Source organism: Piliocolobus tephrosceles, chromosome 19 (assembly GCF_002776525.5).
Source record: "Piliocolobus tephrosceles isolate RC106 chromosome 19, ASM277652v3, whole genome shotgun sequence".
Taxonomy (NCBI): Eukaryota; Metazoa; Chordata; class Mammalia; order Primates; family Cercopithecidae; genus Piliocolobus; species Piliocolobus tephrosceles.
In genome coordinates, this window is record NC_045452.1 from 52,975,847 (window position 1) to 52,985,840 (window position 9,994).

A 9,994-nucleotide genomic window follows, 5' to 3' on the forward strand; every position below is an offset into this window, starting at 1 on the left:
GATAGACTGGATTAAGAAAATGTGGCACATATGCACCATGGAATACTATGCAGCCATAAAAAAGGATGAGTTCATATCCTTTGCAGGGACATGGATGAAGCTGGAAACCATCATTCTCAGCAAACTATCACAAGATCAGAAAACGAAACACCACATGTTCTCACTCATAAGTAGGAGTTGAACAATCAGAACACATGGACACAGGAAGGGGAATATCACACCCTAGGGCCTGTGGGGGCTGGGAGGCTGGGGGAGGGATAGCATTAGGAGAAATACCTAATGTAGGTGACAGGTTGATGGGTGCAGCAAAGCACCATGGCACGTGTATACCTATGTAACAAAACTGCACGTTCTGCACATGTACCCCAGAACTTAAAGTATAATTAAAAAAAGAAAAAATACTGGAATATGAGGTGAACTGCATAAATACACAATTAATGTATAAATAATTAAAAATAAAAAACAAGCATACGTGATTCAAATATTATCACTATTCTTGGGGTCAAAACTTTCTCTTCTAGTTTAATATAGATTCTCCTAATTCCAAGTCTAGCTTTTATGCCAGTCACAAAAATTATACCCAAATATCCCAAGTCACTTTGGGAAGAAAAACAATTGATTCTATTAGTCAAATAACATTCTATATTAAAAGCCAACTGAATCTAGTCAATTTCTTAAAAATCAGTTATCAATTATGATAAATTATTTCCATGTATTCAGTCATTATAATTTTATTTTGTGTAGGTTATCTGAGAAGAGTTTGATTCAGCCCCCCAAAGTCATAACTGATTCTTTCCTGTGGACTATTGTTTATTCACCAGCCACTGTCTGAAAGAATTGAGGACTCACAAGAAAACATATAGATTTCATAGTTACTTATAGAAAAGATATTTACTAAAGACACAATCTCTTACATGTAAAAAAGCAATAATAATTGAATGAGGTTGCTTCTCTTCAATTTTTATAGTCTAAGCATGCCTGTTAACCTATATGGAGCATTTATTAGTTGTTAACAAACACTGAGACATCCTGACGCTAAAGTACAAAAATCTGCTATGAAGTTGCTCCAAATATCATATTACGAGTAAAGAATGTTTAGGTTATTTTCTTTGAGCAAGAAACATGCACACTCTGTGATATGGTTTGGCTGTGTCCCCACCCAGATATCATCTTGAATTGTAGCTCCAATAATTCCCACATGTTGTGGGAGGCACCCAGTGAGAGATAACTGAATTATGGGTGCGGTTTCCCCCATACAGTTCTCATGAATAAGTCTCACAAGATCTGATGGTTTTATAAGGGGTTTCCCTGTTCACTTGGCTCTCATTCTCTCTTGCCTGCCATGGAAGACGTGCCTTTCACCATGACAGTGAGGCCTTCTCAGTCACATGGAACTGTGAGTCCATTAAACATCTTTTTCTTTATAAATTATCCAGTGTCAGGTATGTCTTTATCATCAGCATGAAAACAGACTAATACACTCTTGTATGAGGTCTACATGAAAAAGCAAATCTTTATAGTGCTCCAAACCAGGGAAGAGGTCAGCTGTAAGAATGGAATTAAGTAAAATATATTGATATTTTAAAATTATGTCCTTTCCTAATATATTGTTCAGACAGTTTTTGTCATTGTTTCTGAAATGCAATTTAAATATAAATATATTAGAGTTTGAAATGAATGGAGCTTAATTTCATTAAAAATCACTTATTCAATTGACATATAGTGATTTAAAGTAATCTTTTAATAGACATGCTTTTAAAATGTAACCTATAAAAAAGATATAATTTAACATTTTGTTTTTAAATAAGATAAACTATTTACATGAACTATCTGAAGAGATGATCCAGTTAAATATATTCTCCTATACAGCCCAGCTAGATTTCTTAGTATACCACATTCTAAGTCCATATACATATACTTAACACAAAAATAAGCATGACTAATAACAAAAAACTTACTTTATCCACAGGCAGCCCAGTGTAAAATTATTATCTGAATAAATGATACAAATAATCATTTATTCACAGGCCAGAGAGACCTTATATAAAAGCAAATTTTTCAGGCAGAGGTCACGAGGATTTGGAATACACATTCTAAAAGAGGAAATTCTATTCTTCTCCAGACTTAACAGGGTTGTAAGCCAGGTCACATGCTGGCTTTCCCTGTCCTCAAAGAAGCACTTGTATCTATATGCTTTTGGGGTCAACATGTAAGACTTCTATCTTGAATATACTTCTCTTTTTATAGCCTACGTATTAGTGTTCTCCAGAAAAACAAAACCAATAAGACATATAGATTTATAAGAGATTTATGATGGAAACTGACTCACATAGTTGGGGAGGCTGAGAGGTCCCATGATCTGCTGTCCACAAGCTGGATAACCAAGAAAGGCCAGTCCGAAGGCCTAAGTTCCAGGGGAGCTGATGTAACTCGCAGTCGAAGGCCTCTGTTTGGCTGGGACCTCAATAGATTGGATGATGTCTGCCCACACTGGGGAGGTCAGCTCTTCTTTATTCAGTCTACTAATTTAAATTCTAATATCTTTCAGGAGCACACTCATAGACACAATCAGAAATAACGTTTTACCAGGTATTAGGGTATCCCTTAACTCAGTCGAGTTGACACAAAAAATTAACTGTCACAGTCTACTTAGAGAAACTTCAGCTGCAGGGAGTGCCAACTCCAGACTTGTTTTTTCTTCCCCACATACCTTGCTAGAATGAATCATTGAAGCAGTGAAAAATTAGCAAGAAAGTTTTCTCTTTTGATGTTTTGGCTTCTTATATGATTATGGCTGGTTCCATTCCCTTTGAACTGGTATCCCTGCTTCTCTATTTCCTAGGAGGTGAATATGTTCAATGCATTCATTTTTGTGAGAGTCCATCTCTCCCTCAGAACATTTTTCTCTCCTGGTAATTCCTGGAGGCTGGAGACTTCACAAGAGGTAGATTTTCTTAGTAGACTAATCACAGCCTGGAAAGGAGTATGCTAATGTTTTCACCATGCTTCGTCTGCCCTACACACTAATTTCAGCAAGAAATTCACCTCCGAAATGGAGCTGGAGGTAGGGTGGGGGAAACAAGTACTTTTTCCCTTCAATCATTAATGTCCTCACTGATAGAACCCTCCAAATGGAAAGTATAGGAAAACATTAAAATCTATGCTTATGCATAGCAAATAAATAACCCTGATTTGAAGTAATGCTGGCATTCACACTCTGGAATTTTTAGTAACAATTAATAGTATTATATTTTGCATTTATATAGTACATTATTCCAATCCATTTCCTTTTTTGATTCTCACAACAATCTACTAGGGAGACTAAGTCAAATATTTTTATTTCTATTTAGAAATCCTAAGAGTAAGCCGGACGTGGTGGCTCATGCCTATAATGTCAGCACTTTGGGAGGCTGAGGCAGGCGGATCATGAGGTCAGGAGTTTGAGACCAGCCTGGCCAATGTGGTGAAACTCTGTCTCTATTAAAGATACAAAAAATTAGCCAGGCGTGGTGGTGCATGCCTGTAATCCTAGCTACTTGGGAGGCTGAGGCAGGAGAATTGCTTGAACCCATGAGGCAGAGTTTGCAGTGAGCTGAGATCACGCCATTGCGCTCTAGCCTGGGCGACAGAGTGAAACTTTGTCTCAAAAAAAAAATCGTAAGTTTAAACAACTTCTCAAGTTCATAATAGAATAAAACTAGAAACTGGAGCCTTGATTTGTACACCACCAAGATTCACTACTATTTGGACAAATAGTCAACAAATATCAACTTATTGTCTCCAGAGAAAACAATAGGCAATGCTGTATGTGAACACAAAGTATTTTGAAAATATGTTTGTATATTTATTCATATTTATTCTGTGAAACCTTTAACTAAGTCTTGGAGATTCATCTTTCCCACATGACAGAAAATCAACCATGAAGCCATACAGATGGCAAGCATACTCTTTTAGAGGATTATATAAGGCTTTAGGAAAATATCATACATAATTATAGACATCTTTTTAAATACATAACCTATTCAAGAGAAAAATTCAGAGGAATTTATTACATTAAGTTCTAGTTGTAGTCTAACAGTAGAATTTAAAGCGGAAGGAGGTAAGGAAGAAAGGGGGGAGGGACAGGAAGGAGTATGGGAGGATATCCAACCCACTGGGCTTTTTCCAACATCCTAAACTTAAAGAGAGTGCACTTTAAATTCAACAAAGTCTGGAGTGAATGTAATTAAAGAGTATATCAGTTAAACGTATTCATTCAGCTACAAGTAATAGAAAACTCAATATATAGTTGCTTAAAGAATTTATTTTTATCACATAGAATAATCAAGAAGGAGATAGTCTGGGCTGGTGTGTTTCTTTAATAATATTATCAAAGAACCAGCGTTCTTCTCTTTGCCAGCTCTGCCGTCTTCAGTGTGGGACTATCGTCCTTGGGGTCACAAAGAGGCTCCTTGTCCTACCTAGCATTATTTGTACATTTTAAGCAGGAAGAAAGAGAGGAAAAAGCAGGCAAATAGCTGCTTTTTGCAGTACTTTCACCTATAATTCATTAATCTATACTCTGCCACATGGCCACTTCCATCTATAAGGGAAGCTGATGACTCAAGTACTTCTCTTAGAGGCTTCTATAGTACAGAAAGGCACGGAGGAGGGTGCTTTTGAATGAATCTACCCATCATATCTCCTACATAATGTTGTACTTCAAGGTATGTCTTAATAGGGACAGCTTTAAAACGAATCCTGAAAAATAAGTCTAGAATACAGTAAGAGAAAGAAAATCAAGAGGGAAAGAAGCACACAGTGAAAATTCTGTAAGGTGCATTTTGTTTTTCTCTTTGACAATGTGAAATGTAAGTTGAAGTGGACCTATGTAATATTCAAATTTGGGAAAACTAACAAACCCATCTGAGTGCATATTAGGTGTTTGATAAATATTTGTTGAGTAACTGAATGGATGAATTGTAGACCTACTGCTTCTTTTGCGACAGTCAATTGCGCCTTTAAGCTAAGGCTGTGTTATGTAAAGAGGTGTTCAGGTTTGAAAATGAATTCACTTCAGCGCACTAGAGTGAAAGGTAAAAGCTTGAAAGCATGCTTCCAATCCTGATCACTAGAATTAAATTTCAAACCTATTCTTATTCAGGAGATTCGTTTTAGCATTTGAAGGCTCAAGAGAAACACATTATTTTGCTTGTTTTACTCTTTGATAAAATATTTCTAGAAAATACCTGACCACAAAACCTCCATCACTCTTAACTTTACTTTTTATCTTTTTTTAAAATAAATGAAACTATAATTTCACAAAGTCTCAAGTAGAAAAGGAAGATTGAGCTTTTGCAGTGAACTGGACAAAATTGTTGTTTTGTGGGAGAGACCTCACCCAACTAATCTCACTTGAGCTGGACAAAATGAAGGTAGACAATATCATGTACTAGAAGATTGGCTCTTTTTCACAGGAAAGGAAAATTATAGGTTTTGGCTCAAGTAATAACCTGAACACAATGGAAGATTTTCTTTCTAAAAAAATGAAGAGGAATTGTGAGTACATAATATAATTTAGTTCTCAAGATGAAAAAAAGCAACAGTGACTACACAGTGTTTTTCATTTCAGGAAACTATTATCTTAGAAGATAGATTTTTTTTTTTTTTTTTTTTTTTTTTTTTGAGATGGAGTCTCACTCTGTCACCCAGGCTGGAGTGCAATGGCACGATCTTGGCTCACTGCAACCTCTGCTTCCTGGACTCAGGCAATTCTCCTGCCTCAGCCTCCCAAGTAGCTGGATTACAGGCGCCACTCCCAGCTACCTTTTTTTTTTTTTTTTTTAGTAGAGACGGGGTTTCGCCATGTTGACCAGCCTGGTCTTGAACTCCTGAACTCAGGTGATTCGCCCACCTCAGCCTCCCAAAGTGCTGAGATTACAGGTGTGAGACACTGCACCCAGCCTAGAAGATAGATTTTCAATGCTAAACAGAAACATGTAATGATTTGATTCAATGAAATCTGCACCTGTTGGATCCCCACTTTGTGGCTAAGAATAGGCCCAGGGGAAACAGACATGAATTTGCAAAGCCTCTGCCTTCCCACTATTCTTAATTTTGTGAAAAAGGCAGATGTAAACAGCAACCACACAAATAAACTCCCGAACACTACAAGTGCTTCCACAGAGACACCAAAAAGATAAATGCAAACAAATCTGCCTAGGGTAATGGGAGAAGATCTCAGAAAAGTTGTTAGACCCCAGTAATCTGGCTTCCTGGCTTTCAAGCCTTTGTAGAGTCCCCTCCCACAATGAGTCAGGGCTTGCCTGGATGACTAGTAGAATACTGAGGAAATGACAGTGTGTGGAATCCAAGACTAGGCCATAAAAGAGATTTCCACTTCTACTTGCTCTCCCCTTGATCTAAGAAAAGCCAGCCTCCATGTTGTAAGAATACTCAACAGCCCTAAGAAGTAACCTACTCATTGAGAAACTGAGACCTCCTGACAGCAGCCAACCAGCTTGCCAGCCATGTGAGAGAGCAATCCTCAAGGCAGAACCTAAAGCAGAACCTCAAAGTCAGCACCAAAGCTTCAAATTAACTACAACCTAACTGCAACTGCATGAGAGACCCTCAGCCAGAACCACCAAGCCAAGCCAATTTCGAATTCCTGGACCATTGCATGAGGTAAATGTTTACCGTTGTTTTACATCACTAATTTTGGGGCTAACTTGTTATGCAGCAATAGATAACTAATGCAGGTCTTAATGGATCAACTGAAATGAGCTAGACAAAGAAGTACTAGAAGTCATTCTAAGAAGAAGAAACAGAAGATGCAAAGGCAGAGATGTGAAACAGTCTATTAAGAAATGATGAGAGACTCACACAGTGGCATGGGGTATGTGGAGTGGCAGCAAAGAAGATGAGGGTAGGAAAGAAAAAGCATGAAAGCCAAGATGAGGAGTTCAAGTCTTATCACTATAGGCAATTGGGAGGCAATTGAAACTCCTAAGAAGTAGCAATAATCAGCCTCATGATTATAATCACCTATGCAAGGCTAACTATGTACCAGACACTGTTTCAAGCATTTTTTATAAATTCATTAAACCCTCACCCCTCCTACCCTATGAAATAGGCACTTCTATTATACCCATTTTACAGATGAGGAAGCTGAAGCACAGGTAAAGAGGCATGGAAGTTGAGGACTGTTTGCAAGGGAATGATTAACAAGGTGGATCAGAAAAACAATGGAATTGGAGACAGACCAGAGGTACTGATGAGTACTCAGGGAAGTGTCATCAATCCGTGGGAGGTCACAGTGGGCTGAGTTAGAAGTACTTGAGCAGGTGAGTTAAAATGTAGAAAGCTGTAATCTTAAAAGGGAGTCCAGAGGCAAGAAAGATGTTGTCACTGCTAAGAAGAGGGTAAATGATAATGGAGTTAGCTTCAGGGGTAGGTGATTGGTTAATCTGAGATTAGTTCAAGACACAATAAAAAGAAAAAATAAAACATCTTATATTGGTTGTGTATCCCTTATCTGAAATGCTTGGGATCTGAAGTCTTTTGGATTTCAGATTTTTCTCAGATTTTCAAATATTTGCATATACAGTCATGTGTCACATAGTATTTTGGTTAGGAACAGAATGTGTTTATACAACAGTGGTCCCAGAACACTATATTATGTTTTTACTGTACCTTTTCTATTTTTGTCATGTTTAGACACAAAAATGCTTAACATTGTGCTATAATAGTCCACAGTATTCAGTACCGTAACAAGCTACACAGGTTTGTAGCCTAGGAACAATAGGCTGTACCAGGTAGCCTAGGTGTGTAGTAGGCTAAGCCATTTAGGTTCATGTAAGTACACTCTGTGATGTCTACACAGTTACAAAAATCACCCAACAATACACTTCTCAGAATATATAACCGTCATGAAGTGACATGTGACTGTACATAATGAGATATCTTTGGGATGGGACCCGAGTATAAAGATGAAATTCATTTTGCTTTTCATATATACCTTATGCACATAGCCTGAAGGTTATTATATACACTATTTTTAATACTTTTGTGCACAGAAGAAAGTTTTGTCTGTGACACAAACACATAGCCTGAAGGTAAGTATATACACTATTTTTAGCAATTTTGTGCACGGAAGAATGCTTTGTCTGCAACTCATCACTTGAATTCAGGTATAAAATTTTCCACTGTGGCATCATGTCAGGGCTAAAACAGTTTTGGATTGGGATCATTTCAGATTTCAGATTTCTGAATTAGCCATGCTAAATTCGTAAGTGGGAACAACAAAAGAAAGCTATCTAAAGGAGGAAAGAAGGAAAGTTTAAAGAGTACAAGGGGTCTCAGTATTGTCTACATGGAAAAATTTAAGGCTGCCCGTTGAGAGTGAAAGGATTTAGTATGAGACAGAATACTAACTACAGTACAAAAGATTGTAATGGCCATCACAGGAAGTGAGAAGGGAGCTGGCAGGTACTAAAAACCATCACCAGCCACCAAAAGATCTCCTTGGGTTTGTATGTCAAAGAAATTCTTTTCAGAGAGTGATTTAACTGGCTAGAAAATAATCTATAAAAGCCTAAAAGGTAAACTCAAAAAGGACATAGACCAGAGTCACTGGTGTGATAAGTAATTGTAAGTGGTCTCATAAGAGGAAAAAGAATGTTATTTTTTGTTTGCTTGTTTGTTTGTTTTTTACTGGTTCAACATTCTGTTCCAAAAGAGTTTGCTTTATTCAAAAAGTAGTATGTCCTTGGGCCAGGCGCAGTGGCCCTTACCTGTAATCCCAGCACTTTGGGAGGCCAAGGTGGGTCAGGAGTTTGAGACCAGCCTGGCCAAGATGGTGAAACCCCATCTCTACTAAAAATACAAAAAATTAGCCAGGTACAGTGGCGGGTGCCTGTAGTCCCAGCTACTTGGGAGGCGGAGGGAGGAGAATCACTTCAACACGGGAGGTGGAGGTTGCAAGGAGCCATGATGATTGCACCACTGCACTCCATCCTGGGCAACAGAGTGAGACTCTGTCTCCAAAAAAAAAAAAAAAAAAGCACACACACTACTGTGTTCTTAAGACCAATCTGTGTATTAGGAGAATCCCCTTCTCACATTGATCTTATAGTCAGTTTGGTAGGGTAAAATCAATTCATAAAACAGTGGAATCAAGTATTAAATACAGAATAACTCCAAGTAAGAGGGGAAAGCTTTGAAGTATGTACAATTAAGATTCAATCTGGAAGTTTATCATTTACCAAGTACTGAATGACACTGATAACAGCAAATATTAATATTGCTATTATATTAAACCTTCAATATTAATATGGAAGGTTTGCTATTGTTATAATCAGTAATAAATGTGTCCATTACCAACAGTCACTGTGTACAAAATTCGGTTTCTCGTAAGAAGGCTCTTCCGTCAAGGCTATTTTTAGGGTAGCTATAAAATCATCATATCACCTCACTTTTCTTTTCCGTAGAGATTCTCTGGGAAGACTCATCTATAAATGGAGGCTATGATTTTTGCCACCTTCCCACTGCGAGTTCTCGTATATTTGTTTGTATTTTGCAAGATGTTTTAAATGCCAAGGGGGAAAGGTGCTGTGAAATTACTATTATTATGCAACTCCTGTTTTCATCTGTATTTTTCTCTATAAGCCCTTTTCCTAGTTTCTGTAAAAGCTAAACACAGAATGTTATCTTGGGATGTTAATGAACAACTAAAAATCACCCAGAATTGCTTCTGAAGTGAAAGTCAAGTGCAACAAAAAGAAAAGACCATCTAGAAAGAAAATCAGAAGGAATATACTTATTATTTAGAGATAAGCATTTCTTTAACTGGCTCCCAAGATTTTTTTTACTTAACTAATGACCTAATTTATCTCCTTGAGAATCAGATTTCATCAAAAACCACACCATCCTGGTCATACCGTTTTGTGGAATAAGTATGAATAGAGCAAGCACCGGCCCCCTTAGGTAGCCTGGATGTCAACACCAGGTTTAC